Genomic DNA, 19,815 nt, shown 5'->3' with positions numbered 1-19,815 from the left:
AAATACATTATCCTTGGTAGAATATTCATTTTTATTGCAGCTATTCTACCCAGCAATGACAAATTAAGCTTATTCCATTTTAGCATATCTTCATCCATTTTATGCCATAACTTCTCATAATTATTTTTAAACAGATCAATGTTTTTCATTGTTATCTCCACCCCTAGGTACTTTACCTTAGAGGTAACTTCACAGCCCATTAATCTTTGTAATTCTTGTTGTCTATTCAACTGCATATTCTTACACAAAATTTTTGATTTTTCTCTATTTATAGAAAGTCCCGCCAACTCCCCATATTCTTGTATTTTCATTAACAACAAAGGTGTAACTTGTATGGGGTTTTCATTTATAAACATTATATCATCAGCAAATGCTCTATATTTGTAAGTACATCCTTTTATTCGTAAACCTTCTATATCTTTTTCTTCTTGAAGCTGCATCAATAAAATTTCAAGAGTCATTATAAACAACAATGGTGAAAGCGGACAACCTTGTCTAGTACCTTTACTAATTTTCATTTCTTCTATGAGGTCAGCATTAACACACAACCTTGCCCTTTGTTCAGAGTATATTGCTTTTTGTCATTCTTATAAAGCTTTCTCCCAACTCCATCTTTTCCATTACAGCAAACATAAAGTCCCAGCTTATATTGTCAAATGCTTTCTCTGCATCTGCAAAGAATAATGCTACTTCTTTTTCTGGATGTCTTTCATAATATTCTACAATATTTACAACAGCCCTAATATTGTCTCTTATTTGTCTTTTGGGAAGAAGCCCTGCTTGATCTTCCTTTACAAAATTTATCAAATGTTGTTTAAGCCGTTCTGCCTAGATTCTTGTAAATATTTTATAGTCATTATTTAATAACAAAATTGGTCTGTAGTTCTTTACATTCGTGGCATCTCTATCTTCTTTAGGTATCAAGGAAATAACAGCTTCTTTCCATGTATTTGGTACATTCCCTTTTATTCTTATTATATTCATCAGCTTCTGCAATTTTGGTATTAATTCATCCTTAAGAGTTTTAAAATATTTAGCTGTATATCCATCTGGTCCAGGAGCTTTTCCATTTTTCATTGCGTTGATTGCTGCTTCAATTTCTATCTCTTCTATTGGATCATTCAAAACTTTTCTCATATTTTCAGTTAGAGGTTCTATTTTTAACTTTTGTAAATATTCATCCTTCTTCTCTTTCTTTATTTTGACACCCTTAAACAGTTTGGCATAGTACTTAAAAAATTATCTCTTTATTCCTTCTTGAGGCAGTCTCAGAGTGCAGCCCTATACTATGCAGTACTGCAATAAAGAGCTATGATCACTACCACCTCGCCTCTTCCTTGCATTGAATCCACTATATTATATCTACATAATAACTTTCTGGTAAAAAGCAAGTGGAACAATAGGACTAGCTCAAGGTTTTCCAGAGCTCTTCATCACAAGAAGTGGATTGAATTGACTACTGAGTGCATTATCCACTATACACATATTAAGACATCATCTAAATGGCAAAGTGTTTTATTCCGGTAAGAGCAGCAGGTTTATGGACTTGCCACATGGAACACAAGTCTCCACACCTCAGGTGTTTGAAATAACCCTTTCTGTTCTTTTCTTATGTTCAGAGTAAGAAAAAGAGCAAGGACATGGTAGGCCCATTGCAAGGGCAAGAAAGTGAAATTGTAACAGTTAATGGGCAGAACTGCTCAATTCCTACTTTTCCTCAGTCTTCTCTTCTGAGGGAAACAGTGCTCAACATGGCAAAGACAGAACATATAAGGAGGATATGAAGTTCCAACCTAGGATCAGCATAGGGGTAGTACATAAACACCTAGTTTCTTTAAATGAAACTAAGTCCTCAGGGCCAGATGAATTGCATCCAAGGGTTCTAAAAGAGCTTGCGGATGTAATTTCTGAGCCTCCAGCTATTATTTTTGAGAATTCTTGGAGAACAATAGAGGTGCCAGAAGATTGGAGGCGGGCAAATGTCTCCATCTTCAAGAAGGAGAAAAAAGATGATCCGGGTAACTACCGACCCATCAGCTTGACGTTTATACCTGGAAAAGTTTTAGAACAAATCATCAAACAGTCGGGTCCTGGAACATTTAGAAAGAATGGATGTGATTACTAAGAGTTAGCATGGTTTTCTCAAGAACAAGTCATGTCAGACTAACCTGATCTCTTTTTTTGAGGTGACTATCTTGCTGGATCAGGGGAATGCTGTAGACATCATTTTTCTTGATTTCAGTAAGGCTTTAGATAAAGTTCCACACACTATCCTTGTTGACAAGTTGGTAAAATGTGGTTTGGATCCTGTTACCATTAGGTGGATCTGTAACTGGTTGACAGATCGCATCCAAAGAGTGCTTGTGAATGGTTCCTCATCCTCTCAGAGAGGAGTGACAAGTGGAGTACCTCAAGGATCTGTCCTGGGACCTGTTTTGTTCAGCATCTTTATCAATGATTTGGATGAATGAATAGAGGGAATGCTTATTAAATTTGCAGATGATACTAAATTGGGAGGGGTTACAAACACAGAATAAGACAGAAACAGGATACAGGATGACCTTGACAGGCTGGAAAACTGGGCTAAAACCAATAAAATGAATTTTAGCAGGGATAAATGTAAAGTTCTACATTTAGGTAGGAAAAATCCAATGCATGGTTATAGGATGGAGGAGACTTGTCTTAGCAGTAGTATGTGCGAAAAGGATCTAGGGGTCTTAGTGGAAAGGCAAATGCAATTTTGGGCTGTATCAACAGAAGTATAGTGTCCAGATCACGTGATGTGATGGTATCGTTTTACTCTGCTCTGGTAAGCCCTCACCTGGAGTATTGTGTTCAGTTTTGGGCACCACATTTTAAGGATATAGAGAAGCTGGAATGGGTCCAGAGGAGGGCGGCGAAGATGGTGAGGGGTCTGGAGACCAAGTCCTATGAGGAAAGGTTGAAGAAGCTGGGGATGTTTAGCCTGTAGAGGAGGCAGCTAAGAGGTGATATGACTACCGTCTTCAAGTACTTGAAGGGCTGTCATATAAAGGATGGTATGAAATTGTTTTCTGTGGCCCCGAAAGGTAGGACCAGAACCATTGGGTTGAAATTAAATCAAAAGAGTTTCTGGCTCAACATTAGGAAGAACTTCCTGACTGTTAGAGCTATTCCTCAGTGGAACAGGCTTCCTCGGGAGGTGGTGGGCTCTCCTTCCTTGGAGGTTTTAAAACAGATGCTAGATGGCCATCTGACAGCAATGAAGATCCTGTGAATTTTGGGGGAAGTGTTTGTGAATTTCCTGCATTGTGAAGGGGGTTGGACTAGATGAACCTGGAGGTCCCTTCTAACTCTATGATTTAGAAGTTCTTAACAATTCAACTAGAAATAAAAAGAGGGAAGGTAAACAAACTACTTATGTTTTAATCTTTGCCAATTAATGACCAAAGATGATATCATTTGGTTGGTTATATTTTATAGGTCTTGCAGTTCTCCATATTTATGATTTGAATTTGTTTCTGTTTTTATGTTTGGTTTAGGTAAGATAATATGACAATAACAGTGATGGCCTTCCAATTACCCTCCAAACTACCCTTTACACTATTTCTATTATTTTCTTTACTCTTCTAGCCAATAAAAATAAGCATTAACCAAAAAGTTAACACCCTATTAAATATAGATTATTTTATATCAAGAACTGTGAGTAGGTTACATACACATCCTATAAACTGCTCTGAAACAATTTCTTAGCAATGCACAAGAGTTGTTGCCATTGGTTGGGTCCAGTGGATGTTCATCCTTCTGGAACTTAGTTTGTAGAATACAGCTGCACACAGTAAATGTCCCTCAGCATTGTAGGCTGCAGTACTTATGAAACTATTTCTGCTGAAGGGCGATCATATAGCAGACATGAGGCCTTTCATCATTCTCATTTCCAAAATGAAACCCTTGCAAACAAGTTTTGCTAAAGCTGTATTGTAAGGAAAACGTCAGACTGCCAGGCATCCCTGTGGTTTTATGAAACAGTCTCTAGATTCAAATACAAAACATGGAAGCTGTATAAGAGATTTGCAAAACAGTAGCCATTGTAGGCAGAAAGAATACTACAAATATCATGAGCTTGCCATGGAAAACTGAACCCAAATATCTCATTCAACCCAACACGTTTTTCAGCATGTGAGCTCTGATTCCTTCATGCTATCGGTATCTCTGTGCATTCACAGCTGCAGTTAGATGTGCTGCTGTTTCCATGATTCTGGCTACGGATTTTGCAATTGCACCATCCAATGGTTGAAGAAACAATACCAAGTAAATGGAATCGTAACCAACTGATGTCCAGGTGATCAAGTGGATGGCACAGACACATCAAATTCAATGTAGAAATCATCAAGAACATGAAGAAGTGGAGCCACAGCTATATGTTAAAGGACAGTTAAGCAACACTTGATGGAACATGTGTACAATGTCACTTACATTTTTGCTCCCAGATGCTTCCAGAATGCTGCTGACTTCCTGAGGGGGGGGAAAAACTATCCATTCAAAGTTTCCCAGAAAATCATCTTGGCTACTAAGGATATTGAGGCTCTGTATTCCAGAATTCCCCACAAAGATGAATTACAAGCCATTAGGAATGTTGTCCGTACCACAGCTTACTACCAAGCTTTGTCACGCTGCCATTACCCGTAATTACTTCACATTTAGAAGCAACTTCTGCCTTCAAGTTAACAGCATATCTGTGGTTGCCTACTTGTATCCATTGTATGTAAACACATTTGTGGCTTTGCCTGCCCTGATACTCTAACACCTCTCTGTTCTTGAAACTGACTGATGACAATGAATTGTTGATGTACCAGGCAAAGGATATCTGGAGCTGTTATAGAACGGCCTATGGAAAGATCTGCAGAATTCTCTCTTGACTTAATAATACACATGGGTAGGATACATATAGATCAGGATTGGCCAATGGTAGCTCTCCAGATGTTTTTTGCCTACAACTCCCATCAGCCTCAACCAGCATGGTCAATGGCTGGGGCTGATGGGAGTTGTAGGCAAAAGACATCTGGAGAGCTACCGCTGGCCACCCCTGATATAGATAGCATGAGGAGGACCCTGGAAATTAGTGATTTAGGTCAGTATATAAAAAAAACTAAGTCCAAAAGGCTTGTGTTCAGCCACAAGAACATTTTCCTTTGGGCAGCAGACTCTCAATAAGAAGTTATACAATTTTCCCAGTTTCTTCCAGGTCCCAAATAATTTCGCTGATGAGATGGATGAGTGTATGATATTCATAGCATCTGATGGATGCATGGAACTAATTGAACACATATTTGGATCCTGGATATATTACTCAATGTAAGTAATATTTGGACATCACCACCACTAGTATATGAGCTGTTGCATATAAGAACTAAATCATTTATTATTAGTGTGGAAGGCCAAATGCAGGACCAGCCCTGCCACTAGGCAAACTAGGCAATTGCCTAGGGCAGGGGTGGCCCACAGTAGCTCTCCAGATGTTTTTGCCTACAATTCCCATCAGCCCCAGCCATCAGCCATGCTGGCTGGGGCTGATGGGAGTTGTAGACAAAAACATCTGGAGAGTTACCGTTGACCACCCCTGGCCTAGGGTGTTGACCTTCTGGGGGCACAAAATTGGGCACCCCCATGTGACTCAGTGATGTTATCCATGCAGGGGGAGGGCAGAAGTTAGCCTTGCCTAGGGTGCCAGACAATCTAGGGCTGGCCCTGGCCAAATGTCTCCCTTATGTCACTTATTATATTAACTGGTTCTGTAGATATAAAGACAGGATGGGATATTAAGTAGTGAAAGATGATTGGAACTTTCCTTCTTCCTGTTGGACCTTGTTCTGCTCTCTGAGCGAAACGGAGAAATCTGCAGAAATCCCTCAGCACTTATGCAATTGCAGTTAGAATCACAGAATCATGGAGTTGGAAGGCACCTCCAGGGTCATCTAGTCCAACCCCTGCACAGTGCAGGAACTTCACAAATACCTCTCACCCCACACACATTCCCAGTGACTCTTGCTCCATGTCCAGAAGATGGCAAAAAAACCAAACAAACCACCTAGGATCCGTTGCCAAAGAGGCCTGGAGAAAAATTGCTGACTGACCCCAAAGTGGCAATCAGCATTTCCCTGGACATGTAAGAAAGGGCTATGAGAAGTAAGCACTGATGCAACCCCTCCTGCTCTCCTTCTCATGATTTCTCTAATTCACAGAATCACCATTGCTATCAGATGGCCATCTAGCCTCTGTTAAAAAACCTCCAAGGAAAGAGAGCCCATCACTTCAAGAAGAAGTCTGTTCCACTGAGGAACCACTCTAATTGTCAGGAAGTTCTTCCTTATGTTTAGCCAAAAATTCTTTTGATTTAATTTCAACCTGTTGATTCTGGTCTGATTTTCTGGGGCAACAGAATACAATTCTACACCATCCTGTGTATGACAGCCCATCAAGTACTTGGAGATGGTGATCACATCACTTCTCACTCATCTCTTCTCCAGGCTAAGCATGCTCATTTCCTTCAACCTTTTATTGTCCTCCTCTGGACACATTCTAGTTGTGACTTACATGAGTAGAAAAGAAGTTAGGATTCAACTGTGTTTCATAGATGGGTTGAAAGTCATTTGGTCATCTCACACAGTTCCATAATCAATTTTGTGATTATTTATTTACTTCATTTATACCTCCACCTTTCTCCCCAATGGGAATCCAAAGTGTCTTACATCACCCTCCTTTCCTCCATTTTATTATTGCAACAAGCATGTAAGGTAGTTTAGGCTGAGCACATGTGATTGGCCCAAGGACACCCAGCAGGCTTCTTTGACAGCCTAAGGATTACAACTAGTCTAACTTGGTCTAACCACTACACCCCACTGGTTCTCTATAATCACACTGTAGCCACTAGAACTGGTTAACTAGTATTTGGCTTTGTAATTACTTGTATATCCTTTGTTTGTGGAACTGAAAAAGTCTGCAATAGAGAGCAGGCTATGAGCAGGATTGTAAATACACAACAACTCTGTGAGAGCATTAAAGATTTGTATAGAATGTAGCACTGGTGTTATGTATTGTTCATAAGTGGCCAGGCCGCATGGCAATGGTCACCTAAGGGAGACCCTCGGGTTCCCGGATGTGGCTTGCCAGTGGCCCCGCCCCTCAACATCTGTGACGGGAAGTTTAACTGACCAGGATTGGCCTGGTCGGACCAGGGGGGCCGTCCGGGGAAATGTATATATGCGGGACCCCGGCCGCGTGTACTCACTTTTGTAATGTGCTCGCAATAAAGAATGTTGCCTTCTAACCGTCTCGGTTTCCAGTACATTACAACTGGGCATAGAATTCATCTTTTTAAGAATCTCAGTGTTAAAAATCAAGTCTCTAACTGCTACAAAATTGTACATAGGCCACACCTAGTGAATTCTCAGAAGGGCTGCTGAATAAGAGCTCCAGTGGTTAGCGGCAGGGCCGGGCTGCGATATCTCATATGATTCTTTGTCCTTTCCTGTGACTAGAAAAACCCAAATAAGTGATGCACAATATGTAAAGACCATGCGAAAAAGACAAATGATAGGTTTGAAGTTATTTGGGGTGCAGGATTTGGATTGCCTAAAAGTATCCAGCTGTCAAGAATCATTCCTTCTCCATCCTTCTCTGTCATAGAATGTGGGCTGACCTGAAGATGCCCAAGCTTCCTAGCTTGTCATTGCTTTAGGCTCTTGAAGGACAGGGCTGCAAGCAGCCTGGACAGTGGCTGAATATGGTTCCACTAGGTTAAAATATTTATTTTCTCATTGATACTCAAGACAGTTCACAAAGTATTTAAAAAAAAATCAACCAGACTGCATAGCACATCTAGTAACAATGCAATAGGTCTCAGATTACAGAAATTAGGAAACAATGCAAACAGAAATTGTCTAAACGCACCATACTATTACAAACACAGCAAGTAGACTGCAAAATTGCAGTAGAAGCAAGGTGATATATAAACATTGCAATAGACTGCAATCCAATTCCCTTATAAAAAGTGACCTCCTGAGCTTTTTCATCATACTACAGATGTAATCCCTTTATAAGAATGCCCTCCTGAACATTTCTGTTTTGTGCACTCTGCAGAATGATAGAAGTTTGGGAGCCTTCATGACCAGAAGGTGAGAGCCACAACAGAGAATGCACAATAGGAGAGGCAATCCTGCAGGTATGTAGCTTAAGGTTGCCAACTCTGAGTTGGGAAATACTGGGAGATTTCAGGAGTGGAACTTGAGGAAAGGCAGAGTTTGTAGAGGGACCTCATTGATATATAATGCCATAGAGTCCACCATCCAAAGCAGCCATTTTCTCAAGAGGAACCAATATCTATCACCTGGGGATCAGTTGTAATAGTAAGAGATCTCCAGGCATCACCTGGAAATTGGCAGCCCTAAGTGTAGGTCCAAGGTCATTGAGAACTTTGTAGGCAATAACCAGTACCCTGAACTGAACCAGTGACCAGTCAGAAACCACTGGAGTAACTGCAGAGTGGGTGTGATATTTATGCTATGCCTAACTTCAGATAGTAATCAAGCTGCAGGATTCTGTACTAATGAGGGGTGTGCAAAAAACAAAACAAAGCAATTTGGGATTTTTTCAAGTTTGGTAAAGTGAATCCAAAAATGTTGGCATTTTCTGATATTCCCAAATCCCATTACTGGTAGGGTACAGATTTGGGAAACCTGAATTATACCCTATGGTGCTGGCTCCTCTTGCAGTTGCTGCTGTCCTGGAGCTACAAGAGACCTTGGAACTGCAGGAGAGGATCAGCTGAGGCAGCAGAAACTGAGAGCTCTGTGCTACCTTGGCTGGGGCTGGCTCCTCTTGCAGCTTGATTTAAACTAAGCTGCAAGAGGAGCCAGCCCCAACTGAGGCAGCAAGGAGCTATCAGTTCCCACCCCCAGTCTGGTCTGGGCTGGCTCCTTTTGCAACTCAGTTTAAACCAAGTTGCAAAAAGGAGGCAGCCCCATCTGGGGTGAGTTCACCTAAAAGGCTTTTGAAGGGATGGCAAGCTCTGCAAGCTAGTTTGGTGTAGTGGTTAAGTGTGCAGACTCTAATCTTGGAGAGCCAGGTTTGATTCCCCACTCCTTCATATGCACCTGCTCCTGGGTGACCTTGGGTCAGTCACGGATCTTGAAAGAGCTGCTTTCTCCAGAATAGTTCTGGAAAGAGCTCTCTCAGACCCACCCCCCCTCAAAGGGTGTCTGTTGTGAGGAGGGGAAGGGAAAGGAGATTGTAAACTACTCTGAGACTTCTTCCTCTTTTTCCTTTGATTTAGCTGAACACACACCCCAGTGCTAACTGGAGTTGTTGTTTTTTTTAATTTGACTTCAATGGCAGACCCATGTAGAGTGCATTACAGTGGTCTAGCCTCAAGGTTACTTTGGCATGAATCAATTTAGCCAGATTAGCTTGGTCAAAGTAGGGAACCACTTTCCAGGTTAAATGAAGATGGAAATAAACATTTTTGCAGCTGCATTAATTTGCTTCTATAGTAAAAATACTGGGTCCAATATAGCTGCTATATTCTTAACTGAGTCAGCAACCGTTGGACCCCATCAAATATTGGAAGCACAATATCCAAGACTTCAGTCTTCACAGCCAGCATTACCTCCAACTTGTTAGGATTCTGTTTCACCTTGTTCACCCTTAGCCATTTAATTGCAGCCATCAGGCAGTAACTCAGGGCCTTCTCCCCCACCCCCATGAAGTTTGTTGGGTGTCATATGGTCAGTCACTCTTTCATCCTAATATACCTCACAGGGTGTTTGTGGGAGTATAATGGGGAAGGCCAAACCATTAACCTAGTCCAGAGCTAGGATTAATTATATATTAATAGTCTTTAAAAATAAAATATGAGACATCAGCAAACTTCACAAAAGAAGCACAGAATTATTATAATCATCTGTTAATTACTCTCTGTGGGCAGCAGTTGGGGGAGGAGCCTCCCATGCAAGTGTGCCTCCTTTGTTCTTTGTCACTGACACAGACATTTCAATCCAAGCGAAATGGGAAGCAGATTGGGAATGTCTCCCCTCAGTCAGAAGGATCTGGGGGAAACTAAGATTGCCAGACCTGGCAACTGGTGGGAGGTTTGGGGATGGAGACATGCACCCCAACATTCTGTATGCTGCTGGTGGGAAGCTAGAATTGACATAGGGTAATGCAAGCCAAATTGCCCTCAATGAGAGGTTGGGGAATTATAGCAGTGGAGAGGGCAACTATGGCTCAGCAGGATACAGAACCTGTGCATACAGGAGATGATCTCCAGAACATCCCTCCAAATAACGAGGAAAATGTTTGATAAAATATAAATAGTTTTTGTTAGAAAATTAAGTCAAGCATACAAGGAAATGAATTCATTCAACACTCACACAGACCTAGGAAAAATAGAGGGAAATTGATAGGGGTAACATGAGGGTAACACAGACAATGTGATACTTTACCTATCGTAGTCTTCAGTTGAAGTTCCAATAGCGACGAAAAAGGGAAGGAGGAGCAAGACACAGCCTGTGTACCTTACTATTGGGGACCCGAAACTGATCAGGTTTTGGTGGTGAATCTATACAGCAGGGTAGGAATACTATCAGATGCACACCAGAGGAGCCATGGGTCAGACCTTTTAAGGACTACCATGTACCCTCAGGGGGGTGAGGTCAGATGACCTATAACTCTGGGGTCAGGTGGGCGATGATGCTGGAACATGTAGTATGTGACCTCAGAAAAGGGGAGGCTCCATGGTGACGTTTGTAAAGTGACTGGGGTTGAGGGACTTAGAATAACTGAACAAAGTTATCTAATATGACAATATAGGGCTGAATTGTAATCTAAAGAGACACCCAATTTACACAATGGTGTTGATCTCTGCATTGCACTTGGTCTTTGTCGTTGACTCATCTTGGCTGGCACAGTGTTCTGTGTGTTGTTCAGCTCAGAATGGCTGGCAGGATACACATGGAGATAAGCTTGATTGCTTTATGGAAATGTCCAGGTTGCACATTATGTGGGGCTCCTGCTTCACTCTCATGGTGTCCTGAAGATGCATGAAGATGATTGCAAATGCTGACAGCCCTTGCAATGGCTTCCATCAGGAGGGTTGAAACCCGCATAGCTGGACAGCTCATGATGGGCGCGTGATCCCTTATTCCGCAGAGCCGGGGACTTTAGCACAATAGCAGGCTAGGAATCCTTCTTGCTGGGTTGGGGCCATTCTGTGAGAGCATTGCCTTGATGACTGAGCTCCAAATAAACTCACATAAACCTGGCAGGAAGCTGGCAGCTTGGCCTATGCCCAAGTGTAGATGTGTGAGAGAACTGGAAGTCCAGGCATCCTGGCAGCTGGGCCAGAAAACACGATGTCCATATAGATGGAGAGGGGGCTTTGGCTCACAGTAGTTCTAAGAACTGCTGGAAACTCTATGGTTTTTCCATAGAGTTTCCAGTGATTCTTGGAGCTATCATATTTAACTTCTGTTTTTTCCTCAGAAATGACATAGCAGTGCACTGGATGCCAATGTTTTTCTCCCCTTCTCACCACTATTTGGCATGGTGACAGGCAAGAATGGTTGCTGGCAGGGGGCCTCCCACCACAGCGGGAAATGTGGCTGCCCTAGGTAGACTGTTTCAGAAACAATAGCTGAATTCCTCAAAGATGCTCTCTCTCTCTCTCTTTTTTAAATCTCCCTAAGCTATTACTAGAAGACACTTTAAAACAAAATCCCAAGAGAAGCCTCTGATAAATGTCAAAGTAGAGCAAAAAAAATGTATTGGTGAAAGAGAAATAATTTCTCAAATACAGATGGTGTTCACAATTCTAAACTGTTCCATGTGTATTAATTATAGTTACTCTCTACATAATACAAGGGTCAATTAGAGTGCAATCCAGGGGGGGGGGCGGAAAGTCTTTTGGGAGCAGACGAGCCGGTATGTGGGCGCAGGAAGGGTTTGCGGCAACATACAACTGGCGGCACCCCAGCAGAGGGGAGTTCCATGGGTGGGGGGATGCCTGAGTGCCGCTCTACCTGAGGGCAGCGGTGCCTGAGGGCTGCGCCCGAGCGTGGGCAGAAGTGAGACAGAACATGGCATTCAGGCGGAGGAGGGGGTGGAGTTGGGGGCGCAGCCAGGCTTAGGCAGTTTCCTGAGCAGTTTGGCCCATGACATGCCCCCCCCCCCAGAGAGGCACAACTTTACGCCTGCAAAAATGGCGGCGTGTCCCATAGGCACTCGTTGAAATCAAAAACAAAGGTCACTGCCGCTGCTGCAGAAGCTCACAAACCCCTTAGGGAGCGGTGTGATTGCCTCATCCATCCCCTCGTGCCTCAGGCTGACAAGCCCCCTCCCCAGCACCCACTTGTGGTCTTCCCCCTCCTAGAAATACTTCCGCTCTGGCCTCGCACAACTCCGTTGTTAGGGAAAGGAGTGCGTGGCGGGAAGACTGCCGGTGAGCTCCCGGCCATACAGACTTAGAGTGAGGGACAGGCAGGCACGTTGGTGATGGGTTTCACACCTCATGGTTATTTTGACAGTATCTTTGACTTGTGAGGGGGAGAGAGAGGTCTTGTTTCTTTCTCTTGTTTCCAGGTCTCCAAAGGTTCTGGGCTCCCGGAGGCTCTGCATGTGAGGACTGTTGCCCATGGCTGGGTAAGTTCCACTGTCCCCCTCCCCCCCCCCGGCCTCCCCCTCCCCGCGCTCTCGACCGCTTGGTGTGTGAACATCTCTGGCACTTGAACCAGGCAGTGGACTCTGGCAGGGGGCATTTGCTGACCCCGCTCCCCTGTGCTGCCACCTGCTCCCTTCCCTTGGTCTGCCCTCTGCTGCGTTCCCAACCCCTGGCAGGGCACAGTGTGTGTGTGTGTGTGTGTGGCAGCTGCCCCATTGCAGGGAGGTGGGTCAGAGACTGTCCCTTTAAGAGAGCACCCGGCTGAAACGCAGCCCACTCTTCCAGCTGCCACCCCTGCAGGTGCTCTTGATCTCTATCTCTGTTTTGTAGGTGAGACTCCAACACAGAGGCTTCCGCGTGTGTCACTTCACCCCCCCACTCCCTCAGCTGTTTCTGCCCGCCGCTTGGAATGGAGCCCCACCCATGGCGAGACTGCCCAGCATGCGCCAGGGAGACTGTTGCACTCTGTTCCGGAAAAATAAAGTCTGAGCTGTGCCCTCTGTTGTCTCTCCCTCTTGGCATCTGCTGCATGTTCCCTGGGCAATTCCCCCCCATCAGTAGCCTCTCCGAGGGAATGCCTGGGAGGGTGGGCAGACTTGGTTCGGGGGGGGGGGATGGTCTATGAGCCGCCAGGCTGCCCTCCCTGCATGGCTGGACAGGGGAGGGGAATGCCGCCCCTCAGCCTGCCCGGGCTGACAGCCTACCTGACCCCACAGGGCTGTTGTGTGCAGGGCACTAAGGGGAGGCTGATGAAGTGGACTCAGAGTTCTGTAGCTGATGCACTTGCACTCTGAGTTCTGCGGCACCCGGGGGAGGTGTTCTGTGTACCTGGCAGGGAGCATCAGGGCAGCACTGGGGTCTCTGGGTGGGGTTGTGTCTGCTGCTGGGCTGCTCACTCCCAGACACACATTCCAGCTGCTGTCTATGACAGCAAACTCCTGCAGTTGGTACTTCCTGCTTGTCAGCCTGCCATTGGCAGAGTCTCTGACAGAGGGGATGTCTCTGACAGTGTGTGAGGGGATTGACGGCTTCTCCATGGTCCCGTGCAGGCCTGTCTCAACCCCACCTCACCACCAAGCCAGGCTTCTCGTGCGCACATGCCCAGCCTCACTCCTGTTCCCTCCCCGTGTTGGTGAACCATCTCTCCTTTGTCTGAGATGGTCTGCCCAACATTGGCTCCATTCTCTGTTTGGGGGCAGGTTGGGGATGGCTATCAGCCTCTCTGGGGCCACCTCTCCCCATCCCTGACTGTCATGAGCCACAGTGCATGCACCAGGACTGGCCAATGAGGGGGGGTGGGCTGGCCCTCCCCTTCAGCTGCCTCCACCTCCCTTCCATGCCTCTGCCAGTGGTGTTGCCATGCCGACCGTCTCCCTCATGGCAAGGTATACCTCTCCCCTCCCCACACTCTAGCGTGCTGAAGTCCTCAGGAAGTTTACTAGTGGTGCGGCAGCTACGTCGTGGCCGGCTGCCCCTTATCTCTGCATTGGGCTGTTATTCTCCCTGATGGAGATCCAGTTGTTTTCTGTGAGGCAAAATTTACCAGGATCGCCTCCCTTGCCATTTGTTATTCTTCTCACTACAATGGTGTCTGGCTTTCACTTTATTATCATTAGTAGTACAGGTGAGTCTATTGAACTCTCTTTGGAAGGTGCTTTTTTTTCCTGATAGAATACTGCAACTTCCAGTTAGTGAGATTTTGTTCAATCAATACATAATGTTGAGGTGACGCATCTTGTTTCAAATACTGCAGGGAATTCTCTCTTTCTTTTAAAATAATATATATTCTGCTATAGCTTTGGCAGCAGCTTACAAAAGGAATATATTTCAAATCTACAAATGACTTAGAAATTTTAAGTGCCCTTTTGTAAGGGCTAAATTAGAAGCTTGACTTCACAAAAGTTTGGCAAATTCTCCAAATGGAACTTGTTGTAGGGATAGCAGTCTCCAGGTGAGACCTGAGGGTCCCCTGGAATTACAGTTCATCTCCAGTACAGAGCTCAGTTCTTCTGGAGAAAATGGCTGCTTTGGTGGGTGGACTTTATGGCATTATACTCCACTGTGGTCCCTTATTGGAGAGGCTGCAGTGAAGTAGCGTCATTTATAGTATGTGGTGGTTCTGTCCAGTTATAGCAAAGTTTGGGGTATTGATAGTTACAGAGACTGTTAAAATAACAGTTGAATTAGACCTGTTCAATTTATTTATGAATGAAAATTTGCAATGTAACAAAAATAATAATTATTTTTTTAGTTGCTGCAAGATTGCTTATTACCCAGTGTTGGAAGAATGTTGAAGGGATTTCTTTGGACAGTTGGTGTACTGAATTAAGGAATATAGCAGCTCTTGAAAAATTAACAAATAAGATTAGATTAATTCATTGGAGGAAAAAAAGACAGACAATTTTAAGATACTTTGGAACAATCACATCATGGCTCAAAGGGTATATCCGTACACACTCTGGCTCTTCTCAGGCTTTCTGTAAGACTGTGTATGCCTGACTCTGTGTGTGTGTGTGTGTGCATGTGTGTGCACATGCATGTATGCATGCATGAATTATTTGGACATCCACTAAATTATACTCACAACATGAAATTGGGTACAACTTTTTCTTTGAGTGGAATGCTGGTTCATTCTGCTCACCTTTCTCCTTGAATCTGTTCTGGCATAGGCATATATAGTCCTGTGCAGGGACTATATTTAAACACCCCTGATGTAGCCAATCCTCCACAGGTTTACAGTAGGCCCTCCAATAAGAGCCCTGTAAGATCTTGGAGGACTGGACTTCCAGGTTTTGGCATTTCAAGCTCGGTGGGGTCCGCTGAGCTTGCTCTCGGCAGCCCCCATGATCCAGGTGGTAGGAGGGGTGCCACAGCTGTAGCATCTCAAAGGAGACCATGGAGGAGTCTTCTGACAACAAGGGGCTTTACAGGAGCCAGGGAGAGAGTGGCGGCTGGTCCCTGTTCCTCCTGTCTGCCCCGATGCTCCACTGTCGCAGTCACCATGATGGCTAACTGCTTTCTTCTTTTAACAAGCTTTTATTACATCATATTTCTACCTTAATCATCAAAATGCTACCATGCAAGTAAGTCTTTCTTTTTACTACTACCGATTAATGAATCTTTTGCTATAACGCCAATTGGGACTGTTCAAAAAAAGGGGGGGGGGAGAGGAGGATTTCCCCCCCTTTTTTCCCCCAAGGGAGGCTTTAAAAAGACAAAGAACAAACTTAAGAACTCTCAATAACTTAAATTGGACTGAACATGGCTATTCGAATGGATTTGGCTTACATTTAAACAAGTTATAATGATAGCATTGTTTTATTACAATATACGTAGTCTGAATAAAAGTTGAATATTACAATATACGTAGTCTGAATAAAAGTTGAATATATCTTTAAGAGAAATGCTTTTGATACCTGATCGGGACTGAAATGATTACAACCTAATGAAGTCTGCGTAAGAGCATACGAAAGCTTACATTCTGAAGAAAACTTAGTTGATCTTAAAGGTGCTCTTGTCTACTGCTTTGTTCTACAACTGGACAGTAAGAGAAAAGCACAAGACTGGAGGAGATTTAGAAAGAGAGACTATCTGGAACTTTTTAACTTTGATTATCAGACTGAGTTATAGTGGGGGGAAGATGGCAATTCAACTTGAAGTGTTTGATAAAAAAAGATATTACTGTTGCCCTATCATCCTTAAAGCAGGACTTCAGTCTGCTGACAGAGTTGATACAAGACAAAGTGAAAACCTTTATTTTAAAACACAGTGAAACTGAAAATTATATGAGCGGAGTGGTGAAGGAATCCCAGTGTTGTCTATGGAGATGAGAGAGGTGGATAAAGTTCTGGTGGGAAAGGAGTTGAAAGAAATCAAAATGGAGACATTATGTGCAGTTACAAAAAGGAGGCGGAAATCAAGCCTGATTAAAGTTTTTACAGGAGGAAGTGACAGCGTGGAGATCTCATTTGCTTTCAGTAAAATGGATCTATGTGCCAAAGGGAGAAAAGGCAGACTACTTCAAGAAGATCAAGAATTGGAAAGCTTTCAAAAAGAAGGGATTATAATCTGTTGCTCTTTCTCATAATTGGTCAACATAGAATTAATAAAAGGAAACTGACATGCGGCCTTGAAACGGCTTTAAAACGGCAAATGAGACTGTTATTTTTATCTATGGATCATATATTTTCAAAGGTAAATAGAGCAATTTAATAGAAAGTGGGTTATAGAGATTATATGATTCCTTACATAGGTAAAAATAATAAGTATGGGAAATGAGGCTGTCACTGTTTATTGAACTTGTGCTTCTTAGAGTAATATGAAAATAAGATATATAGTCTCCAAAAAGTTTAATGAATCTTAAACATTCAACCTAGACAAACAATTAATTTGGGTCAATTTATAATAAGGTAAACAACACAGGTATTTGAAAATTTTAAAGATCTGCTCCTGGTTTCTTTTTTAGCAATAGAATCTGTTGATATTGAAATAGATAAAATATTGTCTGCTAGGTTTTATTTTGGTCTTTTGGTCTTTTTTATTTTTTCTCTGTTGGAAGTAATTAAGGTAATATTAAGGATAAATAAATTATTCTCATCTTCTCTGCTTATGACTGTTGTCAATATTGTTAAAGTTAGTGCTTATCCCTAATGTTAAAATTAACCAGTGGGCTTTATTTCATGGTTGGTTTCTTTGCTTTTCTTGTTTGTATTAAAGATTAATCACTTAGATTTATATCATAAGCAATAGAATAGTAAAAATATATAATAAAATAATAAGACTGTAGAATGTAATGGTTGTATTGGGTTAAAATTTAAGACTTGCAGGTAGAAATAATTTAGTATCAGGTTTGGAAGGTAGAAATGTAACTGCTATATTTACTGCTTTTCTTTTTCTTTTCTTTTTCCTGTTTTGTTGTTCCCCTAACTTTTCCCCTTTTTTGCTCCTGTATCCCCACATTATTCCTTTCCCTTTATATTGAAACTTAATAAAAATTTAAAACACAGTAAAAATATCTTGGAGGACTGGCTACATAAGAAGGATGTGGTCTAATATGCAGAGTTCCTCCTACAAAAAAAGCCCTGGTCCCGTGTAAAATAAGTTTCCTTCTTGTCTCTATAAGCTACTACCTTTATTTTCTGAACTTGTATGAGTGTTTATAGAATGGTTTTTCAGTTAAGAAGTTTGATTTTATTTATTTTAATTTTCTTTAATTAAAAATAATTTCATTAATTAAGACCTGGTTCGTTTGGGAGTTCTACTGAGGGGGAAAATCCCCATAAACATAGGTGGAGATCCTGTTTATTGACCCTTCTTGCATAGCCTGTTCCCCAACACACTCAGGAGACCCTCAGAACCACTTAGTGTAACAGAGTATCGTCTATATATTGGATACAAAATTTTGAGATGGTTTTGTTATGTGTTGCTTTCTCATGTTAGTATCTGTTCTGAATGTGAAAAATAAATTTAAAAAGCAGAGAGGGTGGACAATTTTTGACAATTACCTTCTCTGAATGCAGCCCCCCCCCCAGTCCCATGAAGCTTACAGTGGTTCAGTGGCCCTCAAGTGAACACTTCTGTGAAGAGCAGACAATTACAGCTGAAGGGGGGGAGGCAAAAAACGCACCTTTAATCTAGCTCAGTTCTGCTCATGCTGTCTAAAACCCAAGACAATATATTTACTGCCTTCTCAGTTGGCCCAAGTTTTCTTCTTCTTCCTTTCAGCCAGCTTATTTTCAGTCCAAGGAACCTTCTTCCAATGGAAGTGCTGCTTCCACTCTGTCACTTCTTTTGGAAGATAATTTGGACTACGTAATCCAGTAGTGGACTATTGCTGGTATGCAACAATAGTGTTGTGTCCAATGATGTGTGGCTAGAGGTCTGTATATAATGACAGGGCCATTAACCCTTTAATAACAGGAGCCTGCCACGATAGTACCAAACAGACTTCAAAATACTTTTTTTATTTTTTAAGTTCACCAACAAGTGCCACTGGACTAAGCAACTTCTCTCAGGGCAAAAAATTAATATATATTGCAGCCTAGCTGTGCAAACAATAACTATAAATAGATCTTGCCTATTGACTTGTTTTCTTTTGATATGTCTTTTGATCTATCACTTCATGTATTGAATGCCTGCAGACAAGAATTTAGTATTCTGAGAAAGTTCTCTGCTTTATACTTGAACATCAGTTGGTAAGACAACTTACTTTTTTCTTCAGGAAATGGTGGGGAGGGGGGGGGGGGCTTAGAAATGCAGTAAAACATATGCCATATGGAAATCACTTGCTCTGCAGCTGACCTCTCTCCTCATTAATCTACAGCTTCAGGGTTTTGCTACCAGGTTTGTTCTACGAAATTAATCTCCTATCAAAGGACCTTGGTGCCAGTCTGTCCTTAAATAAGGACAACAGCATGTTAGGAACCCCTCACAGGATCACATGCAACTATGAAAGATGAGATCTAAGTTTCTGATCAGGTATAATCCCTAGGCAGAGACAATATTGGCTTGTTTGCAACTATCCATGCACAAAAGACACGCAGAATCTTCCTGCTTTCCTCTCCATTCCTGTAGCCTTTTCCAGTCTCTGGGTTGTCAGTGGGGATGAATAGTTGAGGGATCAGGGAGGGACAAAGAAATGAAATCACCCCTTCCCTTTAGTAGCACTCAACTTGTGGATGAAGGCGAGAGTCAGTTTTACTCCCTTGTCCTTCCTTCCAGCCCTTGCTTCATTCCAAGGTTGTTCCTCTTTGTAGGACGTTTGACTCCTAGAATGCTCTTTCCAAGGATCAGAAGAGAAGAAATTTTTTTTTGGGGGGGGGAGATGCGCAAATTTCTGGGTACAAATAAATATCCCTCAACCAATGTCACCAGCTTAGACTAAGCTTCTAGATTCAGCCTCATTCTGTTTCCAGGAAAGGAAGGAGCTAAACTGAGATGGAGTTAAGGTTGTTAGCCAGTGATTGTCGAGGAGTATGGGAGTATTGGGGGGGGACTCCATCTGGCAAAATTGTGATGGCACTTCTGGCAGGGCTGGTTGTGTGATTGTATAGGCTGTAGGTAATAACCAGGTCCCATTTCCTGTTGGTGTGGTCCCCTTCTCATCTAACAACACTCCTTCCATT

This window comes from Heteronotia binoei, chromosome 2 (assembly GCF_032191835.1).
Source record: "Heteronotia binoei isolate CCM8104 ecotype False Entrance Well chromosome 2, APGP_CSIRO_Hbin_v1, whole genome shotgun sequence".
Taxonomy (NCBI): domain Eukaryota; kingdom Metazoa; phylum Chordata; class Lepidosauria; order Squamata; family Gekkonidae; genus Heteronotia; species Heteronotia binoei.
The sequence above is the reverse complement of the archived record's forward strand: the minus strand, read 5'-3'. Positions refer to the sequence as shown.